This window comes from Dendrobates tinctorius, unplaced genomic scaffold (genome assembly GCF_039654945.1).
Source record: "Dendrobates tinctorius isolate UK_male_01 unplaced genomic scaffold, ASM3965494v1 ptg000551l, whole genome shotgun sequence".
In the NCBI taxonomy this organism is placed as follows: Eukaryota; Metazoa; Chordata; class Amphibia; order Anura; family Dendrobatidae; genus Dendrobates; species Dendrobates tinctorius.
The window spans coordinates 179,201-198,460 of NW_027362209.1; the positions used below are offsets into that span (position 1 = coordinate 179,201).

The 19,260-nt window shown below is 46.6% G+C and overlaps 1 pseudogene; it reads left to right on the plus strand.

Moving 5' to 3' along the window:
• The first annotated feature begins 396 nt into the window (after positions 1-396).
• Positions 397-19,260, plus strand: part of LOC141078394 (uncharacterized) — a 60,659-nt pseudogene continuing 41,795 nt past the window's right edge.

Here is a 19,260-nt window from a genome sequence, read left to right on the forward strand (position 1 = left end):
CTTAAGTAGAAATGTTCAAAAGTATAAAATTTGAAGATATTTTATTCAAAATTATTAACTGGTTTTATTTTTAGGAACGCTGACATCTTCAATTTTTAAATCTGATGATCTTGAGATCACACAGGATACAACTGAAGTGATTGCCATTACTCCAGATATACCATCATCCCTTCATAGCAAAGATCTGTCATCTGATCCTATGAAACAGGTCCCATCTTTTGGTTCATTACCAACTACTAAGGAAAATCAAAGTCACAATATAGGCATTAAAAAATTAATTGCTTCTAAAGGAAAGGAGCCATTTTCAGATTCAGAATATGGAAATAGTTTTCTTGAAAAGACTTTTCTTAAACATGAAAAAATACACATAACAGACAATAGATTTTCCTGTTCTCAATGTGGGAAATTAACAAAGAAATCAGATTTGGTTAAGCACCATAGAACTCACACAGGGGAGAAACCTTTTTCCTGTTCAGAATGTAGGAAATGTTTTAACAAGAAATCTCATTTTGTTACACACCAGAAAACTCACACAGGGGAGAAGTCTTTTTCCTGTTCAGAATGTGGGAAATGTTTTACAAAGAAATCATATGTGGCTAATCACCATAGAACCCACACAGGGGAGAAGCCTTTTTCATGTTCAGAATGTGGGAAATGTTTTGCACATAAATCACATTTTGTTACTCACCATAAAACTCACACAGGCGAGAAACCTTTTTCCTGTTCAGAATGTGGGAAATGTTTTAACCAGAAATCTAATTTTGTTACACACCAGAAAACTCACACAGGGGAGAAGTCTTTTTCCTTTTCAGAATGTGGGAAATGTTTTACAAAGAAATCATATGTGGCTAATCACCATAGAACCCACACAGGGGAGAAGCCTTTTTCATGTTCAGAATGTGGGAAATGTTTTGCACATAAATCACATTTTGTTACTCACCATAAAACTCACACAGGTGAGAAACCTTTTTCCTGTTCAGAATGTGGGAAATGTTTTAACCAGAAATCAGATTTGGTTAGTCACCATAGAACTCACACAGGGGACAAGACTTTTTGCTGTTCAGAATGTGGGAAATGTTTTACAAAGAAATCAGATTTGGTTAAGCACCAAAGAACTCACACGGGGGAGAAGCCTTTTTGCTGTTTAGAATGTGGGAAATGTTTTACAAAGAAATCAGTTTGTGTCAAGCACCAGAGAACTCACACAGGGGAGAAGCCTTTTTCATGTTCAGAATGTGGGAAATGTTTTATCCAGAAATCACATTTGGTTAATCACCATAGAACTCACACAGGGGAGAAACCTTTTTCCTGTTCAGAATGTGGGAAATGTTTTACAAAGAAATCACATTTGGTTAGTCACCAAAGAATTCACACAGGGGAGAAGCCTTTTTCCTGTTCAGAATGTGGGAAATGTTTTACAAGGAAATCAGATTTGATTATGCACCGTATAACTCAAACAGGGGAGAAGCCTTTTTGCTGTTCAGAATGTGGGAAATGTTTTAATTGCAAATCACATTTGGTTAAACACCATAGAACTCACACAGGGGAGAAGCCTTTTTCCTGCTCAGAATGTGGGAAATGTTTTAACTGTAAATCATATTTGTTTAAGCACCAAAGAACTCACATGGGGGAGAAGCCTTTTAACTGTTCAGAATGTGGGAAATGATATAATGGTTGACTATGGGATGGAGGATGTGTGATGGGTATATGGGCACTGGACTATGGGATGGAGGATATGTATGATGGATATATGTATGATGGAGGATGTGTGATGGGTATATGGGCACTGGACTATGGGATGGAGGATATGTATGACGGGTATATGGGCACGGGACTATGGGATGGCGGATATGTATGGTGGGTATATGGGCATGGGACTATGGGATGGAGGATATGTATGATGGGTATATGGGCACAGGACTATGAGATGGAGGATATGTATGATGGGTATATGGGCATGGGACTATGAGATGAAGGATGTGTGATGGGTATATGGGCAGTGGACTATGGGATGGAGGATATGTATGATGGATATATGGGCACGGGCCTATGGGATCGTGGATATGTATGATGGGTATATGGGCACAGGACTATGGGATGGAGGATAATTATAATTTGCTATAACTAACCACAGTTAGTTACTATGCCCGGGCAGCGCCGGGCTCTTCAGCTAGTGTTACAATAAAAACACTCATTGTACGAGAATGATCAGTAGTAAATATATTGAACAGCCATGTCAGACTGAGCTGCCATCATAGAAAATCTTTCGCTAACTAACTTTGCAGCTAATGAGATGACTTTATGGGAGCTCTAGCCAGAATGGAGACATAAAATGACATCAGAGCCATTAGCAGGTATGGTTGGCATACACAAGGGTTAATAGGAGTAGCTGCAGGGCATTGTGAGAGTAAATAATGGTAGTAAGTAGTGTCTGTGATGAGTGTGATGTACAATGTCTGTGAGGTATGGGGTTTTGTCTACAAAATATGATGTTTTCTGTTGTAACTTTCCAGAAAGATCCGGCACATATGACAATCCAGGCTGCTAGCTCTGCAGCTTCATCCCTCCTCCCTTCACACACACACAGAGCAGTGCCACCCCCCTCCTCTACAGCCTGTGTTCGCACTAGTAATAGGAGACCCCCTGCTGTTACAACCATTTGTTTCCTCTCCACAGCTGAGAGAAAAAAGTGCGGGATGGTTCTTTGTTTGAAACAAAGAGGTTTGAATAAAACTATAAGAGCCTGCCCTGCAAAAACCGTACCAAGCAGAGATATAAAAATCATATTTCTGCGATCCGAGCAGACCCAGCTTCGCTGTGGTGCCTGTTGCAAAACTCTCGGATGTCCAGAACCTGAGATATGATTTGCGCCCAAATGGACGGTCATATCGCATAGATGTTTGATGTTTTCTTGATGGGCTCATTACGCTGGGAAACATGATACCACTGATGAGTCCATACCAGCTTCTCCCATAAAGTTATAGCTAATCTAAGTTTTGTAGCCAAAACATAACTTGGATAAGAGAGGTGGGATCAACCCAGAATGCACCTCTCTGTGATGTCACATAGGAAAGTCTATAAGGCATTCCCTGGCAGAACCAGCTCAGAACAGCTCAAGTCGTCGTGCTGACAAGAACTCCAGATGAATGGAGACGTGTGGCTCCTCCCCCCTTAAAGCCGCATGGTCTGCCTAAGGAACAATATGGAACTGTGAGTGTAATCTCTTTGTTTTCTCCACTTTTATTTTATACCTGTACTGTACATATTTTATGTCTCAATTTTATAGCAACTTTTATCTGTAATCACTGTCCTCTTTCGGATAATAAATGAAATTATTTAGATCTGTCTCCATGCTCTAAGAATCGAACTATACGCCTTTGATAGATAATCGCTACTAATTCAAGGGGTTTGCCACGGACCCTCTTAATTTAACACTGTGAATTAAGTAACCGTGACTGGTGGCAGCGCGTTGTGTATGGCTATTACGGCTGGCTGGCAGTCTAGAAGGGTCTTATATTGCTGAGTAAGGGGCTTCAGCCACAGCATTGATAATTCCCTTACTGCAGAAGCCTAATTGCCGGTTCACAACAGGCAGCCCGTCCGGCGACTAATTATCCTAGGTGCAGTTCCCTGACTGACCTGAGGGTAAGGGGGGCGCCGGAGAGCTGCGAGTTCCAAAGTGGAACTGAGAAACTGGGATATACATAAATCCCCGCAGTACTTGGAAGATTGATAGCAGTGGTGGGGCATCCAAATTAAACTCCCCCTGCGGCAAATTGTAGAGCGAGATTAGCTTGCTGGATATTTTTGTCACATGGTGCCGGTGGTGGGATAACTAAGATAAGCCCCAACGGTGCCTGTGATAGCCGTGTGCCGGCATTGTGTCACGTCCCTCCGTCCGCTGATACACCCGGGTCAGTGGTGGGATTGTGACATAGTGGTGACACAGGGTCCGCTGTCCGTCGCGTTTTGGTGGCAGCGGGACCCCCGTTAGTGTCGCCCGTAAGTAGACGAACGGCGGTGGGCTGTTCGTCACATATTGGTGGCAGAGCGGTGGGATAATCCTAGAGCATTAGTGATTTGGTTTGAGCAATCATTCCTCTCACTAAAGACCTGCACGGTTCCTGCGGGAATCCTGCATCATAGGTTTTGGAGAACAGACTCAGTGGTTACTAGTCCTGAGACATTAGTGTGTACTTGCAAGTATCCCCCTCCCGTTTCTTCGTTTTTCTTTTTCTATCTTTTATTTGGCAACCATGGCGGCGATGACAGTGGAGTGGTATCAGAAGCAGAAAAAGGACACCCTTGCTGGGTTATGCACGTACCGAGGCATAGACGCCGCAGGCGGAACCAAAGATCAAATGATCGCGGCTCTAGTGCAGCTGGACAACGACCAAAATCCAGCGAGCGCAGAAGTTGGCCCAAGTTGCCATGGGGCTGCAGCAGAGGCTCCACTCCTGAGCGCTGGCCCCACATACAACCAGAACGGGGTGGACCCCTATCTGCAAATGGCCTTGGACGAACTCCCCGCCGAAGACAGGGATGGGCGGGTGAGGCTGATCCAGCAATATCGGCAGGAGGCCCAAGCCGAACGTGAGCGCCAAGCTGAGGCGGAGAGAGCCGAGCGCCAGGCGCAGAGGGCCCATGAACTGGAGGTACTCCAGCGGGGTGGGAATGCCCCCACAGCCCGAAGCAGTGAGCCCAGCAGCGTCCAGACTCCTAAACCCCGGCCAGAGCATTTTCCCGTGATGGAAAAGGATGGGGACTTGGACACATTTCTGCGAGCCTTTGAGAAAGCCTGCAGACAGTACCAGCTGCCTAGAGACCAATGGGCAAGGTACTTGACCCCAGGGCTAAAAGGCAAAGCCCTGGAGGCATTTGCTTCTCTTCCGCCAGAAGCCGATGACGACTATGACGCCATAAAGCAGGCGCTGATCGCCAAATACCGGCTGACACCTGAGGTATACCGAAAGAAGTTCCGACACCTCCAACGTGGCCCACACGATAGCTACAGTGATGTGGTGCAAGGACTCAGGACCCACTTTGACCAGTGGATCCATGGACTGTCCGTTGAAACCTTTGAGCAGCTACGGGACCTGATGGTCAAAGACCAGTTCCTGCATCTCTGCCCAGCTGAGGTCCGACAGTTCATCCTGGACCGCGAACCAACGAACGCGGACAAAGCGGCGCAGATCGCCGACAACCACGAGGCCAACCGGAAGCCCGAGACGCGGAGGCCAGTCGCCACCAGCTGGAAAGGGGGTAAGCCAGCAACCAACCCCAATGCCCCAGCTAGCCGTCCCTCCGGAGGCCCAGTCCCTGTTGCCAACAGCAGGCCGGCTACTGACAGTCGCCTGTGTCACCACTGCCAGCGGCCTGGTCACTTCTTTTACACCTGTCCGAATAGGCCGAAGAACCCCCCAGCCAAGGCCCCCGGGCCCAATGCCTCTGTTCTTTTGGTGGGAGGTGTGGTTGGGAGGGCTGACGACAACGTTCAACCTGTTCAGGTGGGGGCCCGTCTTGCTACAGGCCTCAAGGACACCGGGGCTGAACGAACCCTCATCCGTCCTGGACGGGCGGCCCCTGAAGAGTTTGTTGAGGGGAAAACCCTGACTGTCACCGGGATTGGAGGCACCCGTTGTCCCTTGCCAGTGGCACGAGTTTTTCTTGACTGGGGTGCCGGGAGCGGGTTGAGGGAGGTGGGAGTGTCTGAAAATTTGCCCACTGATGTTTTATTGGGGACTGACTTGGGGAGGATGGTTGCATACTATGTCCCTGACACCCTTCCCCAAACTGATAATAAGGGTAACGTTAACCCTGATGATGTTGATGATGGGAAACTGAATGTGTTACCTGCTAATGCCTTGATGAGTAATGATGCAACTAACAACCATTCTTTCCCCAGGTACGATGCTGATGCTGATGTGAATGTACCAAAGCAAACTGATAACCATTCTTTTCCTAGGAATGATGATGTTGATGTATCTGTGCCGACTGAACCCGTTAACCCTTTCTTTGAAACGGTAGATGTGTCCACAGGTACCGAGGTGCTCAGCCCCGTCACTCTGCGGAGTGAGACGGCTGAGGAACCCCTGGCAGGAGCAAGCAACGGTGCTCAAGAGAATGGGGAGGTGCATGGGGACCATGAGGAAGGTAATGCCATGCAGCTGACCAGTGCCACCGAGGAAGGTAACTGGCCCATAAGTAGCACTGCTCCTAAAGTGTTGGGGGTGGATGGGGAGGTAGAGCCCAGGGCAGCACCAGCTGGTGGGTCTGCAGAAATCCCCAGGGAGACAGCATACATAGCAGCTGTCACACGCAGTCAGAGTGCCCAGATCGCAGGTAACGCACTGTCTTCTGGACCCTCTGCTGCTACAGGAGAGACTGAACCAGAGGTGAACCCAGAGCCGGTTCCAGAGGGTCCCAGTAAAGAGGGGACCCTGACGTCACTTCTGGCAGCCTCCAGCATGGAGTTCCAGGCTGCTCTGCACTCAGATGCCAGCCTGGAGAAATTGAGAGGTCTCGCCGAGACGCCCACCTCCAAGTCTGATAAGGAGAGGGTGTTCTGGGAACGAGGAAGGTTGTACCGGGAGACAGTACCCGGAGATCCTAAAAAGGAGTGGTTGAGGGAAAGACAGCTGGTCGTCCCCTATCAGTTCAGAACTGAGTTGTTGCGGATTGCCCATGAGATTCCACTCGCTGGACACTTGGGGATCAGCAAAACAAAGGCACGGCTGTCTCAACACTTCTATTGGCCCAAGATGGGGACAGATGTAACACACTACTGCCGCTCCTGTGCCACCTGTCAAAAAGTGGGTAAGGCGGGGCCTGCTCTTAAGGCTCCCCTTATTCCTTTGCCGGTGATAGAGGAGCCTTTCCAGAGAATCGCGGTGGACATTGTAGGACCGCTGTCCGTCCCCAGCAGCTCCGGAAAGCGATACATTCTCACCGTGGTAGACTACGCTACCCGGTACCCAGAGGCAGTAGCTCTGTCTTCAACCAGGGCAGATAAGGTGGCTGACGCACTGGTGACCATCTTTTCGAGAGTAGGATTTCCCAGGGAGATGCTTACCGATCAAGGGCCCCAATTCATGTCTCGCCTAATGGAGGCTCTCTGTGAGAAAATGCAGGTGACGCAGCTGGTATCGAGTCCGTATCACCCACAGACTAACGGTTTGTGTGAACGTTTCAACGGTACCCTCAAACAGATGCTCCGCATACTGGTTGAGACCCAAGGGCGCGACTGGGAGCGGTACCTCCCACACCTGCTGTTCGCTTACAGAGAAGTTCCGCAGGCTTCGACCGGGTTCTCCCCCTTCGAGCTCCTGTATGGCAGGCGAGTCCGGGGACCCCTTGGGTTGATAAGAGAATCCTGGGAAGATGAGCCAAACCCCACAGAAGTGTCCATCGTGGATTATGTCATGCGCTTCCGTGACAAGATGCAGACCTTGACGCAGTTGGTGCATGACAACATGACGCAGGCTCAGGCTGACCAGAAGCGCTGGTACGACCAGAACGCCCGGGAGCGGACCTACCAGGTGGGTCAAAAGGTGTGGGCGCTGGTCCCTGTACCAACGGATAAGCTTCAGGCAGCCTGGGAAGGCCCGTACGTCGTCCACCAACAGCTCAACCCGGTCACCTACGTGGTCACGCTTGACCATGCTCGGGGTAGGCGCAAGGCCTTTCACGTCAACATGCTGAAGGCGCACTACGAACGTGAAGCTTGCGTCCTACCGGTCTGCAATCTGCCAGAGGATGGGGAGGAAGATTCCCTCCTGGACATGCTGGCCCAGGCCAAGGCCAATGGGTCCATTGAGGACATGGAGATAAGTGGTTCGCTCACCGTGTCCCAGCGGTTGCAGTTGATGGCCACCCTGGAACTCTTCCGGCCCGTGTTCACCAACCGTCCTGGGAGGACGGAGTTAGCGGTTCATGAGGTGGACACCGGGAATCACGCCCCATTACGGCGAACACCTTATCGGATCTCTGAAACGGTGCAACAAGTCATGCGCCAAGAGGTCGATGAGATGTTAAGGCTGGGAGTGATTCGACGGTCAAAAAGCGCGTGGGCTTCACCTGTAGTCCTCGTGCCTAAAAAGGATCGAACCACCCGGTTCTGCGTGGACTACAGGGGGCTCAACGCCATCACAACCTCTGATGCCCACCCAATGCCGCGCATCGAGGATCTGCTCGAGCGGTTGACAAACGCCAACTACATATCCATCATGGATTTGAGTCGGGGATACTGGCAGATTCCCCTGAGCCCTGAGGCGCAGGAGAAATCCGCCTTTATCACCCCCTTTGGACTGTACGAGTCCACGGTCATGCCCTTCGGCATGAAGAATGCCCCTGCTACTTTCCAGCGGATGGTCAACCACCTGCTTCGGGGACTGGAGGAGTACGCCGTGGCGTACTTAGACGATATTGCCGTCTTCAGTTCCACCTGGGAGGAACACCTTCAGCACCTCCAGGAGGTGCTCAAGCGTCTTCACCAGGCAGGCCTGACCATCAAGCCGGGGAAGTGCCAGATAGGCATGCGCAAGGTCCACTACCTGGGGCACCGGGTAGGCGGGGGTTCCATGAGTCCGGAGCCAGGAAAAGTGGACGCAATCGTGTCCTGGCCCACCCCCAGGACCAAGAAACAGGTGAAGTCCTTCTTGGGCACTGCAGGGTACTATAGGCGGTTCGTACAGGACTATAGCGCCCTTGCCAAACCCTTGACTGACCTCACCAAGCAGAGGCTACCCCAAACAGTCAACTGGACAGATGACTGTGAGGCGGCTTTCCAAGCTTTGAAAGCAGCCCTGTGCAACTCTCCAGTGTTGAGAGCAGTCGACAGCAGTCGCCCGTTTCTGGTACAGACCGACGCCAGCGAGTTTGGCCTCGGTGCTGTGCTTAGCCAGGTCGACTCGGGGAACCAAGAGCACCCCGTGTTGTACCTGAGCCGGAAACTTCTGCCGAGGGAAGTGGCATACTCGACCATCGAGAAGGAGTGTCTGGCCATGGTGTGGGCACTGCAACGTTTGCAGCCCTACCTGTACGGGCGCGCCTTCACGGTGGTAACCGACCACAACCCTCTGAGCTGGTTGCACACAGTGTCCGGAACCAATGGAAGATTGCTCCGCTGGAGCCTTGCCCTTCAACAGTACGATTTTACTGTAAAACACAGGAAGGGCAGTGAAAACGGCAATGCCGATGGGTTGTCCCGCCGGGGCGAACCCGCTGAGGTGCGCATGGCCGATTACCGAGAGGTAATGCCTCCTTAGCGCCCTCTTAAGGGGGGAGGTGTGATGTACAATGTCTGTGAGGTATGGGGTTTTGTCTACAAAATATGATGTTTTCTGTTGTAACTTTCCAGAAAGATCCGGCACATATGACAATCCAGGCTGCTAGCTCTGCAGCTTCACCCCTCCTCCCTTCACACACACACAGAGCAGTGCCACCCCCCTCCTCTACAGCCTGTGTTCGCACTAGTAATAGGAGACCCCCTGCTGTTACAACCATTTGTTTCCTCTCCACAGCTGAGAGAAAAAAGTGCGGGATGGTTCTTTGTTTGAAACAAAGAGGTTTGAATAAAACTATAAGAGCCTGCCCTGCGAAAACCGTACCAAGCAGAGATATAAAAATCATATTTCTGCGATCCGAGCAGACCCAGCTTCGCTGTGGTGCCTGTTGCAAAACTCTCGGATGTCCAGAACCTGAGATATGATTTGCGCCCAAATGGACGGTCATATCGCATAGATGTTTGATGTTTTCTTGATGGGCTCATTACGCTGGGAAACATGATACCACTGATGAGTCCATACCAGCTTCTCCCATAAAGTTATAGCTAATCTAAGTTTTGTAGCCAAAACATAACTTGGATAAGAGAGGTGGGATCAACCCAGAATGCACCTCTCTGTGATGTCACATAGGAAAGTCTATAAGGCATTCCCTGGCAGAACCAGCTCAGAACAGCTCAAGTCGTCGTGCTGACAAGAACTCCAGATGAATGGAGACGTGTGGCTCCTCCCCCCTTAAAGCCGCATGGTCTGCCTAAGGAACAATATGGAACTGTGAGTGTAATCTCTTTGTTTTCTCCACTTTTATTTTATACCTGTACTGTACATATTTTATGTCTCAATTTTATAGCAACTTTTATCTGTAATCACTGTCCTCTTTCGGATAATAAATGAAATTATTTAGATCTGTCTCCATGCTCTAAGAATCGAACTATACGCCTTTGATAGATAATCGCTACTAATTCAAGGGGTTTGCCACGGACCCTCTTAATTTAACACTGTGAATTAAGTAACCGTGACTGGTGGCAGCGCGTTGTGTATGGCTATTACGGCTGGCTGGCAGTCTAGAAGGGTCTTATATTGCTGAGTAAGGGGCTTCAGCCACAGCATTGATAATTCCCTTACTGCAGAAGCCTAATTGCCGGTTCACAACAGGCAGCCCGTCCGGCGACTAATTATCCTAGGTGCAGTTCCCTGACTGACCTGAGGGTAAGGGGGGCGCCGGAGAGCTGCGAGTTCCAAAGTGGAACTGAGAAACTGGGATATACATAAATCCCCGCAGTACTTGGAAGATTGATAGCAGTGGTGGGGCATCCAAATTAAACTCCCCCTGCGGCAAATTGTAGAGCGAGATTAGCTTGCTGGATATTTTTGTCACATGGTGCCGGTGGTGGGATAACTAAGATAAGCCCCAACGGTGCCTGTGATAGCCGTGTGCCGGCATTGTGCCACGTCCCTCCGTCCGCTGATCCACCCGGGTCAGTGGTGGGATTGTGACATAGTGGTGACACAGGGTCCGCTGTCCGTCGCGTTTTGGTGGCAGCGGGACCCCCGTTAGTGTCGCCCGTAAGTAGACGAACGGCGGTGGGCTGTTCGTCACAATGAGGACAATACAGTTGTCAATATGTGAAGAGTTATGTGAGTAATGACATTAGTTAAAAGGGACATGGAGATTTATGGACTGTAATGGGGTTTGGTGAAATACTAAATATTGTCATTTTGTGTTATCACTTTGTTTAGTATTCTAGAATACATGTCTCTCCCTGCAGTATGAGGTTATCATGTATACACCTTTTGCCGCTCTATGTAGTTTGTTTGTCTAACCATATATATATATATATAAAAAGCCCAAATGAGGTCCTCCATATATTCAGAAGTAGAAATCAACAACATAGCCTACAAGAGTTACTCCCATAAACAACATTTCAGTATGAAATATATCTGTATTTCAACAAAACACATAAAAAAATGTAAAAAGAAGAGATTATGCAGAGAGAAATCATCAGGTATGTATATAAAACGAATCTAATCTGTCCCAAAATGTAGTTTAGAAAAATCCTTTACATACAGTCATATGTAAAAGTTTGGGCACCCCTATTAATGTTAACCTTTTTTCTTTATAACAATTTTGGTTTTTGCAACAGCTATTTCCGTTTCATACATCTAATAACTGATGGACTCAGTTATATTTCTGGATTCAAATGAGGTTTATTGCACTAACAGAAAATGTGCAATCTGCATTTAAACAAAATTTGACCGGTGCAAAAGTATGGGCCCCCTTATCATTTTCTTGATTTGAACACTCCTAACTACTTTTTACTGACTTCCTGAAGCACTAAATTGGTTTTGTAACCTCATTGAGCTTTGAACTTCATAGCCAGGTGTATCAAATCATGAGAAAAGGTATTTAAGGTGGCCACTTGCAAGTAGTTCTCCTATTTGATTCTCCTATGAAGAGTGGCATCATGGGCTCCTCAAAACAACTCTCAAATGATCTGAAAACAAAGATTATTCAACATAGCTTTTCAGGGGAAGGATACAAAAAGTTGTCTCAGAGATTTAACCTGTCAGTTTCCACTGTGAGGAACATAGTAAGGAAATGGAAGAACACAGGTACAGTTCTTGTTAAGCCCAGAAGTGGCAGGCCAAGAAAAATATCAGAAAGGCAGAGAAGAAGAATGGTGAGAAGAGTCAAGGACAATCCACAGACCACCTCCAAAGACCTGCAGCATCATCTTGCTGCAGATGGTGTCACTGTGCATCGGTCAACAATACAGCGCACTTTGCACAAGGAGAAGCTGTATGGGAGAGTGATGCGAAAGAAGCCGTTTCTGCAAGCACGCCACAAACAGAGTCGCCTGAGGTCTGCAAAAGCACATTTGGACAAGCCAGTTACATTTTGGAAGAAGGTCCTGTGAACTGATGAAACAAAGATTGAGTTGTTTGGTCATACAAAAAGGCGTTATGCATGCGCTGTATTGTTGACCGATGCACAGTGACACCATCTGCAGCAAGATGATGCTGCAGGTCTTTGGAGGTGGTCTGTGGATTGTCCTTGACTCTTCTCACCATTCTTCTTCTCTGCCTTTCTGATATTTTTCTTGGCCTGCCACTTCTGGGCTTAACAAGAACTGTACCTGTGTTCTTCCATTTCCTTACTATGTTCCTCACAGTGGAAACTGACAGGTTAAATCTCTGAGACATCTTTTTGTATCCTTCCACTGAAAAGCTATGTTGAATAATCTTTGTTTTCAGATCATTTGAGAGTTGTTTTGAGGAGCCCATGATGCCACTCTTCATAGGAGAATCAAATAGGAGAACTACTTGCAAGTGGCCACCTTAAATACCTTTTCTCATGATTTGATACACCTGGCTATGAAGTTCAAAGCTCAATGAGGTTACAAAACCAATTTAGTGCTTCAGGAAGTCAGTAAAAAGTAGTTAGGAGTGTTCAAATCAAGAAAATGATAAGGGTGCCCATACTTTTGCACCGGTCAAATTTTGTTTAAATGCAGATTGCACATTTTCTGTTAGTACAATAAACCTCATTTGAATCCAGAAATATAACTGAGTCCATCAGTTATTAGATATAAGAAACTGAAATACCTGTTACAAAAACCAAAATTGTTATAAAGAAAAAAGGTTAACATTAATAGGGGTGCCCAAACTTTTACATATGACTGTATATATAATTGTAAGTGGAAAGTCCATATGGAAGAAGTATAACAATTATATCGCTTATCATCCTATATCATTACATATCTCAGGTGTAAGGTCTCCGCCGAATTGTAAATAGCAATTCACAATAAACCCAGATACAAAGAATATATAGAACGGGTTTACAATCCACACAGGAATAAATATTACATTGTAGACTCATAAAGTGACAGTGCTCATGGAAACATTCAAAAAATAGTACAAACAATGAATGTTATAAAGCCGATTCCATAGGGCATGTGTGGCATTATGGGCATGACACGGTCACGGCTTCACATGGAGTCTTCATTGCTGGTGCATAAATCCAGAAGCAGCAGAACGGGGCAAACTGCACATTACACGCGTTTCTCTTGTAGAAACCCCTTTCTGAGGAAGCATTACAAGCGAAACGTGCTTAAAAGAGCGCCTCTGGGTAATGGAATCCTCTCTATAGATCGGTCTTGTCTGTGTGTGCCTCTTTGGTATGTGGACATTGTGGGGTTCGCCACGTTCCCCTGCTTCTGGATTTGTGCACTAGCAATGAAGACTCTATGTGAAGCAGTGACCGGGTCACAATACTATTTTGTCTTCACACTCACTCCCTGTGATTGTGTGGATGTGTTTGGCCTAAGAGAGACAATCAGCAAGTGGGTTATAAATTAGATATAAATATAATATATATGATCAAATATATTGTATTTCCCCCTTCTTTCTCTCCCATAAGAAGATTCTTGCCGGTAGAATCAGCGCGGATGAGCTCCTACTGTGCTCTCTCCCTGGCCACAATTCCCCATCTTACTTCCATCCTCACCCTTTCCCCCTAGTCATCTTTTCCCATCTAGATATATATCTACCATCCGACTATAGTGATAAGCTATCTGCAGATTAATGATATACTATATTGGTCTGTGTTCCTGGAGCTTCTGCTCCACTAGATACCATTGATAAGATACATGGTGCCTCACATCCAGTATTTATGGTGAATAACATATATTATTATGGGCAGTTGTTCTTTCAGATCGGTAGATTTAACATATGTCAAACTAAAAAGCGGGTCTGTAATATCCCGAAATTTCAAAGGTTCTGGTTACAATCGATAACTTCCTTGTCAATTCCTGAACCTGGTGGGAAAATTATATTTCCACCTTATTAAAACCAAGCCAGGTATATATTGAGCCTAATATGAAAAACTTACCCATCAGCATTTTCTCTTTTCTTCTTTTTTCCATAAATTCCTTGATATTCCTGATTTCTAGTTTTTTAACAGGATATCGGGGCCCATATGTCCTGGAACCCATGTTTCTCTCTGTGTCCTAGTACACTGTGCTTCTGGTCTCCGGCCCATACTGCTATTAGTGAGCAGAACGGAATCCCAAAATATTGGACTCCGTTCACCTCAATTTCTGAAGTGATGCAGCGTTCGGCTCATTCTGCTGATTTACTGCCCTCTGTGCCTGCTCCTCACGCTGTGAAGTTTGAGCTTATAATTATTTTCATTTAAACAATTAAAATAAAATCTACATAAAATTATCATGGTTAAAATATTTATACATTTAAATAGCCACAAAAATACTCATCAGTACATAAGAAATGATTCAGGCATTTATTCTGGACCTCATAACTTTTAGCCTGGTATCTTACCTCTCTGGTTTTCTGTCCATGACCCTGGTATCTTACCTCTCTGGTTTCCTGTCCATGACCCTAGTATATTACCTCTCTGGTTTTCTGTCCATGACCCTGGTATATTACATTTCTGGTTTCCTGTCCATGACCCTGGTATATTACCTTTCTGGTTTTCTGTCCATGACCCTGGTATATTACATTTCTGGTTTCCTGTCCATGACCCTGGTATATTACCTCTCTGGTTTTCTGTCCATGACCCTGGTATATTACATTTCTGGTTTCCTGTCCATGACCCTGGTATATTACCTTTCTGGTTTTCTGTCCATGACCCTGGTATATTACATTTCTGGTTTCCTGTCCATGACCCTGGTATATTACCTCTCTGGTTTACTGTCCATGACCCTGGTATATTACATTTCTGGTTTCCTGTCCATTACTCTGGTATATTACCTCTCTGGTTTTCTGTCCATGACCCTGGTATATTTCCTCTCTGGTTTCTTGTCCATGACCCTGGTATATTACGTTTCTGGTTTCCTGTCTATGACCCTGGTATATTACCTCTCTGGTTTCCTGTCTATGACCCTGGTATATTACCTCTCTGGTTTACTGTCCACGACCCTGGTATATTACCTCTGGTTTTCTGTCCATGAACCTGGTATCTTACCTCTCTGGTTTGCTGTCCATGACCCTGGTATCTTACCTCACTGGTTTCCTGTCCGTGACCCTGTTATATTACCTTTCTTGTTTCCTGTCCATGATCCTGATATCCCACCTCTCTGGTTTCCTGTCCATGACCCTAGTATATTACCTCTCTGGTTTTCTGTTCATGACCCTGATATATTACGTTTCTAGGCTCCTGTCCATGACCCTCCATGACCCTGGTATATTACCTCTCTGGTTTCCTGTCCATGACCCTAGTATATTACCTCTCTGGTTTTCTGTCCATGACCCTGGTATATTACATTTCTGGTTTCCTGTCCATGACCCTGGTATATTACCTCTCTGGTTTTCTGTCCATGACCCTGGTATATTACATTTCTGGTTTCCTGTCCATGACCCTGGTATATTACCTTTCTGGTTTTCTGTCCTTGACCCTGGTATATTACATTTCTGGTTTCCTGTCCATGACCCTGGTATATAACCTTTCTGGTTTTCTGTCCATGACCCTGGTATATTACCTCTCTGGTTTTCTGTCCATGACCCTGGTATATTACATTTCTGGTTTTCAGTCCATGACCCTGGCATATTACCTTTCTGGTTTTCTGTCCATGACCCTGGTATATTACATTTCTGGTTTCCTGTCCATTACTCTGGTTTATTACCTCTCTGGTTTTCTGTCCATGACCCTGGTATATTTCCTCTCTGGTTTCTTGTCCATGACCCTGGTATATTACGTTTCTGGTTTCCTGTCTATGACCCTGGTATATTACCTCTCTGGTTTCCTGTCTATGACCCTGGTATATTACCTCTCTGGTTTACTGTCCACGACCCTGGTATATTACCTCTGGTTTTCTGTCCATGAACCTGGTATCTTACCTCTCTGGTTTGCTGTCCATGACCCTGGTATCTTACCTCACTGGTTTCCTGTCCGTGACCCTGTTATATTACCTTTCTTGTTTCCTGTCCATGATCCTGATATCCCACCTCTCTGGTTTCCTGTCCATGACCCTAGTATATTACCTCTCTGGTTTTCTGTTCATGACCCTGATATATTACGTTTCTAGGCTCCTGTCCATGACCCTCCATGACCCTGGTATATTACCTCTCTGGTTTCCTGTCCATGACCCTAGTATATTACCTCTCTGGTTTTCTGTCCATGACCCTGGTATATTACATTTCTGGTTTCCTGTCCATGACCCTGGTATATTACCTCTCTGGTTTTCTGTCCATGACCCTGGTATATTACATTTCTGGTTTCCTGTCCATGACCCTGGTATATTACCTTTCTGGTTTTCTGTCCTTGACCCTGGTATATTACATTTCTGGTTTCCTGTCCATGACCCTGGTATATAACCTTTCTGGTTTTCTGTCCATGACCCTGGTATATTACCTCTCTGGTTTTCTGTCCATGACCCTGGTATATTACATTTCTGGTTTTCAGTCCATGACCCTGGCATATTACCTTTCTGGTTTTCTGTCCATGACCCTGGTATATTACATTTCTGGTTTCCTGTCCATTACTCTGGTTTATTACCTCTCTGGTTTTCTGTCCATGACCCTGGTATATTTCCTCTCTGGTTTCTTGTCCATGACCCTGGTATATTACGTTTCTGGTTTCCTGTCTATGACCCTGGTATATTACCTCTCTGGTTTCCTGTCTATGACCCTGGTATATTACCTCTCTGGTTTACTGTCCACGACCCTGGTATATTACCTCTGGTTTTCTGTCCATGAACCTGGTATCTTACCTCTCTGGTTTGCTGTCCATGACCCTGGTATCTTACCTCACTGGTTTCCTGTCCGTGACCCTGGTATATTACCTTTCTTGTTTCCTGTCCATGATCCTGATATCCCACCTCTCTGGATTCCTGTCCACGACCCTGGTATGTTACCTCTCTGGTTTCCTGTCCACGACCCTGGTATATTACCTCTCTGGTTTACTGTTCATGCTGTTGTGAGCAGAATGAATTCCCACATTATTGAATTGAGTTGATTTTACTCTTTGAGCTCGGCACTATGGGGAATTCCATCCCAGAGCTTCCATCTAATATGGCGATCGGCTCTTTCTTTTTCTCCGTTCTCGGTGCCTGCTCTGCAGGCAGTGAAGTAAGAGCTCACTATGCTTTTTATTCAAATAGGTATTTTTGCTGAATTTTATTAAATGTTAACTAAAATGAACATGGATATAAATATTTATAAGTGCGCTAAAACACATATCAGGAACTTCCGGTGTGACAAGAGGTCTGTAAACCAGCTTCTCTCAGTGAGATTACTGGGACCTATTCAACCTTGCGACTGGCTAATTGCCTGTCAGTGAGACTCTCCAGACATCTCCATCGGCGCATGGAGAGATTTATTAACAGAAGCGGGTCCCGGAAAAGTTTAAATCCCCACACACCACTAGAAGCGTGCAACAAGATGGCGCCCGACACTCCAAAAGCAAAGAAATCTAGTAAGTCCTCGGGCACAGCACCGCATACGATACAGACGGGGGAGGAAGAGGGGGAACTACCAGCAGGACTTAATATACCATATAAAGCTCTGGCTGCAGAGGAGGCTAAAATATTGGCACCAGACATAAAAAAGACTTGAACAAACAGTTTCTGCATCATTGCAGCAGCCGCAGGCTTCCATCACCCAGCGGTCTGAAAGGCTTGATATAGCTGAGCACAGATTGAGTGCAGCAGAGGATGAACTTCAGAATATACAACTAAAGCTGAGGAAAGCCACAAAATTGAGCCTGCAATTGTCTGAAAAAGTAAATGATCTAGAAAACAGATCGAGGAGAAACAATCTAAGGATAATACGTCTCCCAGAATCTATCCCCCCTACTCATTTAATGAAGATTTGTATGGAGGAACTTCCCAGATCGTTGGGGATAGAAAACAGTATGAAAGTAGAAAGAGCCCCCAGAGTGGGTCCACCTCTGCCCCAGCAGCACAATTCTCCCTCTCCTTCTAGTAGAGCAAGACCGGTAATTGTGAAATATCTGGACTTTGTGGCTAAATCTGTCCTTCTACAACATTACAGAAAAAAAGTCGACTCGGATCACTATTAGAGGCTACAAAGGTTTATTATTCAACGATTATTCCGTAGAAGTCACAAAGAAAAGGAGAGCATTTAGTGATCTGTGTACTGCAGTAGCTTAGCTACCGGGGGGGGGCAGAGGGGGCGGTGGCCCCGGGCCCCGCGCTCTGATGGGGCCCACCCGAGCTATGCTATGTAACTATATCGGCGTGCAGATTGTGCCGATACAATTCCATGCTGCAGCAGGGAGTGAGTCATGTGACCGCTCTTCTGCAGAGGAGAGGGGAGGTGACTCACTCAATCCTGGCTGAGCGCGCTCTCCTTGAAAGCTCCCTGCTGCAGAGAAGTCATCAGCTCCAGCAGCAGCCTGGACGCAGGGGGCTCTGCCTCTGCCTGTGAGCTGAGTTCACTGTCTGCTCTGCACTTGATTGCTTCTGACTGAGAGGAGCCTGACAGCTGAGGAGCCGCTGCTCCAGGACCAGTGGACACTGCACACAGCATGGGGATTGATGAGTATCTATGGTAATTACTATTTGAAGTGTCTAATCTGTTGCTTTGGATATATACATACAACTTACTGCTATTTGGGTGTAATATTCATTACATGATGCTCTCCTTACGTGTTACATAATTTTCAGGCACTTTGCAGCGGTCACTGATGCGCTATATGGCGATGCTTTGTCTTGGCCTGGGAATTTACTGCACTTTGGGACTGAGAGAAAACCAGGAAAAGTGCAAACTAGAGATCGCACTGCTGGCTGCAGGCAATGAGCTGTGCAGAGAGAGCGGCGCATCCTCCCTGGCAGGCAGAGGGAGGGTTAAACCAGTGTATCACCTTATCTCGCTGTTTGTGCTGGCGTGTAATTATTAACCTACCCGTTACCAGGCTGACCGCGAGTCCTAGAGGATTAGGAGATGTGCACACGTTGTGGATTACTCTGCGGATTTTTACGCGCGGATTTGGCCAAATCCA